Genomic DNA, 8,538 nt, shown 5'->3' on the forward strand with positions numbered 1-8,538 from the left:
AATGATCAATGACAATTTAGTAACAGCACTACAAACTAAATGCCCAACGAACACACTCTGTGTTTATACTCTTTCACACAGGAAATTTATGCAACAAAATGGAGAAAGTAAAAGCAGAAAAGTAAAACGAAAATTGGATGAAAAATCAAATGGATGACTTGTCTACTTATAGGTGAACTGGTGGCTTTTCAGAACAAAACTCAACAGGTAACAAACCTGTTCGGATAGATTTGAACAGGTAAAGTAATTGTTCAAGTTAAATTTGAACAGATAACGAACTTGTTCGGTTAGAAGAAAAAATTGGACAGGTGTGTTAGACCAAAACTGCCAACGTTGAAATACGTTGGGGTCATTTCGGAATTAAATTTGAATTTCAAATTCCAAACGGTAAGAATTTAATTTTAGAAAAAATAAAATTCAAATATTTTTGGCCCAAAAAGATAAGTATTAGGTTGAACAAGTCCAACCTAACCTCGCTCAGACAGACGGACGGTGGCGACGGTGCGCGTGTGTGTTTGTTTTAGATCTAACCTACATTGCCCATAACCTCCTCCTCTGCAAAACTTGAGTGCCTCCCGCTCAGACGAAATGACGGATGGCACCGGTGTGCGTGTGTGTTTGTTTCGGGTTTAGCCCATTTTGCCCATAACCACCTCCTCTACAAAACTTGAGTGCCCCTCGCTCAGACGGACGGACGGCGGCGATGGTGCGCGTGTGTGTTTGTTTTGGGTCTAGCCCATTTTTCTCAGAACCTCCTCTTCTACAAAAGGTCCAAACTCAAAGCTTGTAAACCATACAATGTTAGCCTAGCCAAGCAATGTGACACTACAAAAAATTTGACTTTTTGCGACGGTAAAATGCCGTCGCAAATACTCAAAATGTCGTCTCAAAAGGTTTTTTGCGACGGCAGATGACTTTTAGCGACGGCAAGTGGGGGGTCGCAACAAAGGCGGTTGCAAAAGGGTTTTAGCAACGGGACATTACCGTCGCCTTTTTTTTGCGACGGCAAAGTTGGCTTTTTGCGACGGCATTTTTCCGTCGCCATTAATACGAAAAAATCTGAAATTTTTTGAGACGGCACTGTGTTGCCGTCGCTAAAGGTGTTATTTGCGACGGCAAAAAATGCCGTCGCTAAAAAATATTTGAGACAGCACGATGCGCCGTCGCTAAAAGATTATTTGCGACGGCAAAGAGTACCGTCGCAAAAAACTTTTGTCTCAATCTGCCAGTATCATTTGCGACGGCAATGTGGTGCCGTCTCAAAAAATAAATAAATAAATAAATAAACTACAGTAAAATTATTAAAAATATAAAAAATTACCTGTATTAAATGAAAAATAATTAAAAAAGAAACCAATAATTACATAATAATATAAAAAATCCAGTACAAAAATAACAATTCATCCATAATACAAATATTCTTGCATTCATTCATTACAACACATTAGCAAAATTATCCTACTACATAATATTGCATAATACATACACAATGTTTAAATACATAATGTTGTTCAGAATTCAAAATAACGTAAATCAAAAATAAAAGTTTCCCTCATGATTCTTCCGTGGATAACAAAAACAAAAGTAAATCGCAATCTTCACACGCCTGTATTCCGCAAGAAGCAAACTGCTACTCGGGAAATATCTGAAAACAAAAAATAAAAATAATTAATGACAATATAATTATGTGTTTGGCACACTTTGTTTGGCATAGCTTTTAATAAGTTAAAAATTAATAATTAGTAAACAGAAATTAAAAACATCCTTTCTGTAACTTTCTAATAATAAATTTTTTCAAATCTTATTTAAACTAATTTCTTGGTAAGTTTTAAAAAGTTGCATGCAGTAGTTCTCACCCATATTTTCAAAATAAAAAGGTATAACAAACTCCAATAAGCTGCACCCAACAAGCCCTATCATGTGTCAATCTGTAGAAAATAGTTCCTAGGGTTTTCCATGTATGACAACAGTGTACCTATTAACCTGAGGAGGAAAAAAAAAACACTGCATGTTTAGCATCACTCGATGCTAACTAGCTCTACTGTGCACCCAAAACATCACTGAAATTGGAATAACAGAATAGTTACATAACAAGCCTATTACTATGTAGATCTATAATCAGTAACTGTGTTTTATTCATCCAAACATAAACAAAACCTCCAAATATTGACAAAATAGGGAAGAGGGGGGGTGGAGGTAAAAGTTACATAAATGTATTAGAATTATAATTTATCAGATTTTTTTTTTTTTGGCAGATAAGTAAATATAGCTGAATGATGAATTACACCACATCCAAAAATCAACATAAAAGGAAAAATTAAAGACACTTAATGATCTTTTTAGTGCGCATTTGGTATGTATTAAGAATGTTCAAAATATAATCACCATCCAATTTTCATTTAATTATGCGTATAGGAAAAGAAAAATATGATTAGAACTTCACTCATATATCCCACAAAATAAAATTAATCACTTTGTCACTTGGTTGAAACCTTATCGTGTGTTTGTCTAATGAATAATGCTTGCAGATTACAGTTATTTGGAAATAAAATAGGTCCAATACCTGGGTAAATCCATCTAGCCATGTTATTGATATAGCATAGTTTCCCATTGGACGAATTTCTTCAGGTTCAATATCTTCGAGAGCCTCATTATACTGTAGTTTCTGCTCAATGTACCCACAAATTCAAGGATAAAAGGGGTAAAAATAACACTAAACCACAAATTCTGAAAACAATCCTCTGAAACGAGTTTCAATAAAAGAAGCCGAGTACTTTGCCACCAATATCTTCGAGAGCATCATTCCACGTCTTTCATAGGATAGAAATAGAACACTTCAGTAAATACTTGGTGCCATAAATTGAAAATAAAAACCTTAATTACAATACCAAATTATACATATCTCAAGGCAAAGATTCAATTATTCAAACAACTCAAGACATGCCAACTCTGCTCAACACATGCAGTTAAAATAAGGTAACACTGTAAAGTAATGTTCTTCAAACGAAGCACCATAACCTTTAACATGGTTTATGCCATACATCATTCCACCCAGAAATGAAATTATAACCTTACCACAGAAAAGAAAGACAGCGTAGTCCATGTATGATCTACATGTATCCAGGATTAGTAATGAATAAATATAATATTGTACTACTAAAAATAAAAATAAAAAGCAAAAAACACATACAAATCAAAATTTCCAAGTTGCAGCTGCTGAAATATGTCTAAAAAGGATGTCAACAATTTAAACATGAAGACAATATTTGACTTCATCTAGAACAGGACCGCAAATCCATCAAATTTCAGCATCCACACTAGTCCACCATTTGTATTCAATCATATAAACCTACCTTCTAGTAGTTTTTTCTTCTTTTCTTTTTTTTTTAAAATAAATAATCAATCTACGTGAATGAAATCTTAAAAAATGGATAAGGAAGTCAAAATGAGCTTGAAGCAATGGCAAGTGGGAAGAAACTTAAAATTTTATTAAAGAAACCAAAAGCACTGCAAACTCAACTAGAACCAACTGATTTCTTCAAGCACTGTCACAAAGTCACTAACCACATGCCCATAACATACAAACATAAGTTGTACCTAACAAACATCAAATCATTTTCCTTTCAATATTTGCCTATCACCTTCAGCCCAAAACAGCAACATGATAAGCACCAATTATCATACTACTCAAAGCTCTATGATTGACAACCTAACAATTTATGAGGTGAATTGAAACTAATAAAGGACAAAAATCTAATAACCTAACCAAACATGCATACGACATCAAACCAGAATTGACACATCAATTTGAGATTTGAAAGTGAATTAATGGACCCAATATTACAAACTAATAAATACAAACATAAGAAAATGCCGAATACGTGAAGACACAGACACTTCCAAACATGTACCATTACACTTTAGATACTTAGAAGACATGTGCTTAGTGTTTAAACATGCATGAAATCAATCGCAAGTTTTGATGAAAATAGCTTGGAACCAATGATTAAAATAAAAAAAGTGCATTTCTACCTATCAAAACGTCCACTTTAAGATTTTATATATATGAACCCTAAATTCTAAAACTTCCAATTATGTAGGTTCAATAAAATAGGTCTAATACCTGGGTAAAAAATAGCATTTCCAACTCCAAACAAAATTATCCTTGAATTACTTTTACCAAACATATTTCAAATGCTGGTCAAGGTGGAGTCCCGTCCACCTCCATTTTTTTTCATAGCCATCTCTGAAAGAACATGAGGTACATTAGAAGATTAATTTCTCATTAGAGTTTTGTAAAAACTTAAGGTGCAAAATTTACCTGTTTCTGTGCATTTTCTCTCGGCAGATTCCAATGTATTACATAGCTTTTCCTTTTCCTTGATATGGTCTTCTTCAACTTGTTGAAACCACTTTAAATAGAGCTTAAGTTTTCTTATGTGGTCATTCATTTGTTCCATTTTCCCCTATCAATTCAGAACACATATAACAATATAACAAACTACAAAAAGTTGTACTATTTGGAAAATATTTACCAAAAGTTGGGGGTTTTGCAACTTCCTCCTCATATTCTTCCTCCTCTCCACCGTCACCGTCACCATCATCGCTGTACCAGACCAAGAACTCGAATCGATGCTGGCGGTGTTGAGAACCAGAGGCTACAACCTCTTCTGCAACAAACTCACTACCTCCGACCTCTACTTCGATCTCCTCGCCGGAACTTCCTTCACCGTCTTCGTCCCCACCGACTCTTCTCTCTTCGCTCTCAACATGACTTCTTCGGCCTCTGTTTACATCACCGCCCTCCGCTACCACATCGTTCCTCTCCGGTTATCCCTCGCGGATCTCCAGAATCTCACCTCCGGTTCCATTTTGCCCACGCTATTGCCGATTCACGATATTCAAGTTCAGAGGAGGCCCGAATCGGAAAGCTTACTGCCAATGGCGTTGATGTTGTGCCTGGTCTGTTCTTCGGCCGAAACATTGCGGTTCATGGATTGGGAGGTATTCCCAGTTTCAGAACTCAGATCGGTCTAGGTCATGGATCTTCGCTTCCGCCATCAACAAATTTGTACAATAATCAAAGTTGATATGGCTTTGGGGATTTTGCTTCAAAATGGTTTTGGGGATTTTGGTTTTAAAGATTTTAGGGATTTTGGGTTGGTTCAGAAAGGTTTAGGGATTTTAGGGAACACATGACCACGAATAGGCTTGAAATGAGCGGGATAGAAAAAATTTCATTATTTTTTGCGACGGCGTACTTTAACCGTCACAAATGATGAATCCTAACAAATAAAACGACACCGTTTTAACAATACTTTTGCGACAGTAAATGTTCCCGTCTCAAAAAAAAAAAATTTGCGACGGTATATCAGGCGTCGCAAATGTTTTATGTTTTTTTGTGATATATTCATTAGCGACGGGGTCAGTACCGTCGCAAAAGACCATTTTTTGAGACGGTTTGAAAATGCCGTCGCAAAAGACCACTTTTTGCGACGGTACTTATACCGTCGCAAAAAGTTCCGTGTTATTTGGGCTGTTTTCTTGTAGTGTGAGACAAGCTTTCCTTCCTTCAATTTGGGAAATCCACAAAAACACCATTTTCACGAAACTTACTTTGATTTCAATTTTTCATTCACCCGATAATGGTATTGAACAACCAAACATACTACGTAAATCACAACACGATATAGAATACGTTACCACCAATACCCGCCAATCTCAACGCATTGGTCTCACTTAAAAAAATAGACCAAAGTATAAGAAACAACTATTTTTCCAAACCAATTTTTACAAAGTATACCCCAAATATCCCTAAAATATTTTAATTAAAAAGTCAAAAAGTATTATAAGTTATCACATCGCTCTCTTTATTTTTTTGCATATCTTTTTGTAAAAGTCAAAAAATCACTTAAATAGTTTATTCTCAAACAAAGCCTAACAACCATTGTCATCCGACAATTAATGTTACAATGAGCTCATTTGGAAAATTGGCTATTTTAGTTGATTTTTTTGATTTTTTTTTATATTTTAATTTGGCTTATAAAGTTGTGTTTGAAAAGTTATTTATTTATTTATTTTGTAGTTGATTTGATGATTGTGAGAGAAAAGTGAGATAATTATAATTTGTATGTGACATTTTATCTTATTAATTATTTTAATTTATTTTTGACTTTTTTAATCTCCAACCTTCTTCCCAAATAGAAACCATCATCCATTTCACGATTACTATCAACACAGAATTCACTATGTTGAGTTTCAATTTGCTGAATTCAATTTTTTAGAAATTAAGTATTTTATTTTGTGTGTGTGTGTGTGTGTTTTTTTTTTTTTTTTTTTTGATAGTGAATATTTTAAAATTTTAAGCAATTTTTTTTTGTACTTTTTTTGATGCACCTTACTTTTTTTTTTTGATTGGAAAATGTTAGTTGTTAGATTAGCATCTATGGGAGAAAATCTCCCCACCCTTGGCAAAACATCTAAGTGCTTGTACTCTTTTAATTCAACCCCCTAAGGGGAATTGAACCTATGACCTCCTTGGAACTAAGCCCTAAAGAAGATATGCTGGCCAACTAGGATAAGCCTAGTTGGTTTAGATACACCTTACTTAGATGTATTTAAAAAATAAAATATTTGTAAAAAAAATATTTAAAAAAATAATAAATACACAAGAATATGAAAAATGTATTGAATTTTTGTTTTTTTTTTTGTTTTTTTATATTATATTTTTGGTATTTAGTGAGTTTTTTAAAGATTTGTTTCATAAATGTTATACTTTTTGAATATTTTTAACATTTTAAGCAAAATTTTTTTTTTTTAAATGCATCTTACTTTTTTTTTTTTTTTTTTATCTCTCCACCCTTGACAAAGCACCAAAGTATTTGTACTCCCTTAATTCAACTCCCTAAGGGGAATTGAACCCATGACTTCCTTGGAACTAAGCCCTAAGGAAGGTATGGTGGCCAACTAGGCTAGGCCTAGTTGGTGTAGATGCACCTTACTCAGATGTATTTAAAAAATAAAATATTTATAAAAAAATATTTTAAAAAATAATAAATACACAAGAATACGAAAAATATATTGAATTTTTGTTTTTGTTTTGTTTTTTTACATTATATTTTTAGTATTTAGTGAATTTTTTAAAGATTGGTTTTTCACAAATGTTATACTTTTTAAATGTATTTATGTTAGGTGTATCTAAAAATTGAAAAAATTACTTAAAATATTAAAAAAATTCAATGAAAATAAAACATACAAAAAATAAAAAAAAAATAATTTTCCAAAAAGTGAATTCAAAAAGCTCAAACTAAACAGGCTGATTAATATTGTTACTCCTTCCTACAATTACTAGTCACCCTAACTTTCTTGGGAAAACATTTTGAGTAATATTAGAAATACTAATTAGTGTATCAATTAACATATTAATTAAGATATAAGAAATACAAGTAGATTCTACCATTTAACATGTTCTTACCTAATATTATATCTAATTAGTATTAATTTGTGATACCTTAAAAAATTGGAAACATCAAGAAAATTAAATAAATGAAATGACTTATTAAATTAAAAATTTGACAATTTATCCAAAATTTTAAAGGCCAAAATAAAAAAAATAAAAAAAAATCAAATTAAGAATTATTTAGAATGGTGTAAATAGATATATTTTATAATTTTTTTTTAATAAAAAAATGTATAAAAAATAGAAAAATAATATAACTCAAAAAAATTAAAAGGATAAAAAAGTGGGTTAGATAAGTCATTCCAAATAAGTTTTTGCCAGGTGAGTTAGGGAGCTTCTATCTACACACACCAAATACCCTCTTTGCACATCCTTCTCACTACACACACCAAAAAAAATCATTCCTAATTCTTTTACTCACTGCACACACATTTGATTCCACATCTACCCTCACACTCACACACACACACCCTCAAACGCAGCTCTCCTGACGGTGCACACCCATTAAAGTTGCATCTCTCACATTGCTCTCCCAACGGTGCAAATACACCCATTGAAGCTGCACTGCATCTCTCACATTGCTCTCCCAACGGTGCTAATAGCTCCCTGTGTCACACAGTTGGGGTAACTTTTTTCACCAACCTTTAATTTTTTTCATTTGCCAAATAGTTTCTAACGGCTAGCATACCCCATGTTCATTTGTAATGTAGAGTTTTTCATTTGTAATGTAGAGTTTTTCATTTGTAACCGTCGTTCGGAACTGGTTTTCCGAAATATAACAATTTGTTCAGACATAGAAATCCGAAAATAATCAATAATTTCATCAGTAGATTTCCGAAAATGTTTCATTGTTTCGATAGTCAACTTCTGAAAAATTTGAATTTGGACAACACTCAACTTCTGAAATTATGTTTGTGTTTCGGATTTCAACTTCCGAACATAATATGTATTTTCAGTTGTGAACTTCCGAACAAGTTTTTTTTTTTTTTCCCCTTCTGTTGTATATTGTTGTTTGAAGGGAGCTTATATTTCCACATCCCCATTCCCCTCTTTACACACACTTAATAAACACACTTATT

At 32.9% G+C, this 8,538-nt stretch overlaps 1 long non-coding RNA gene across 2 annotated transcripts; it reads right to left on the reverse strand.

Moving 5' to 3' along the window:
• Window positions 1–1,407: 1,407 nt before the first annotated feature.
• Window positions 1,408–2,782, reverse strand: LOC145801739 (uncharacterized). 2 transcript variants are annotated; one of them, XR_014343392.1, is made up of 3 exons: window positions 2,564–2,782; window positions 1,857–1,983; window positions 1,408–1,645 (listed from the first exon to the last, which is right to left on the reverse strand). It is a non-coding gene; the product is annotated as an uncharacterized LOC145801739 (long non-coding RNA). The 2 variants fall into 2 exon arrangements; XR_014343391.1 differs by lacking the exon at window positions 1,857–1,983.
• Between the last annotated feature and the right edge of the window lie 5,756 nt (window positions 2,783–8,538).

The sequence above is a fragment of the Camellia sinensis genome, chromosome 10 (assembly GCF_055761805.1).
Source record: "Camellia sinensis isolate YWXY chromosome 10, ASM5576180v1, whole genome shotgun sequence".
In the NCBI taxonomy this organism is placed as follows: Eukaryota; Viridiplantae; Streptophyta; class Magnoliopsida; order Ericales; family Theaceae; genus Camellia; species Camellia sinensis.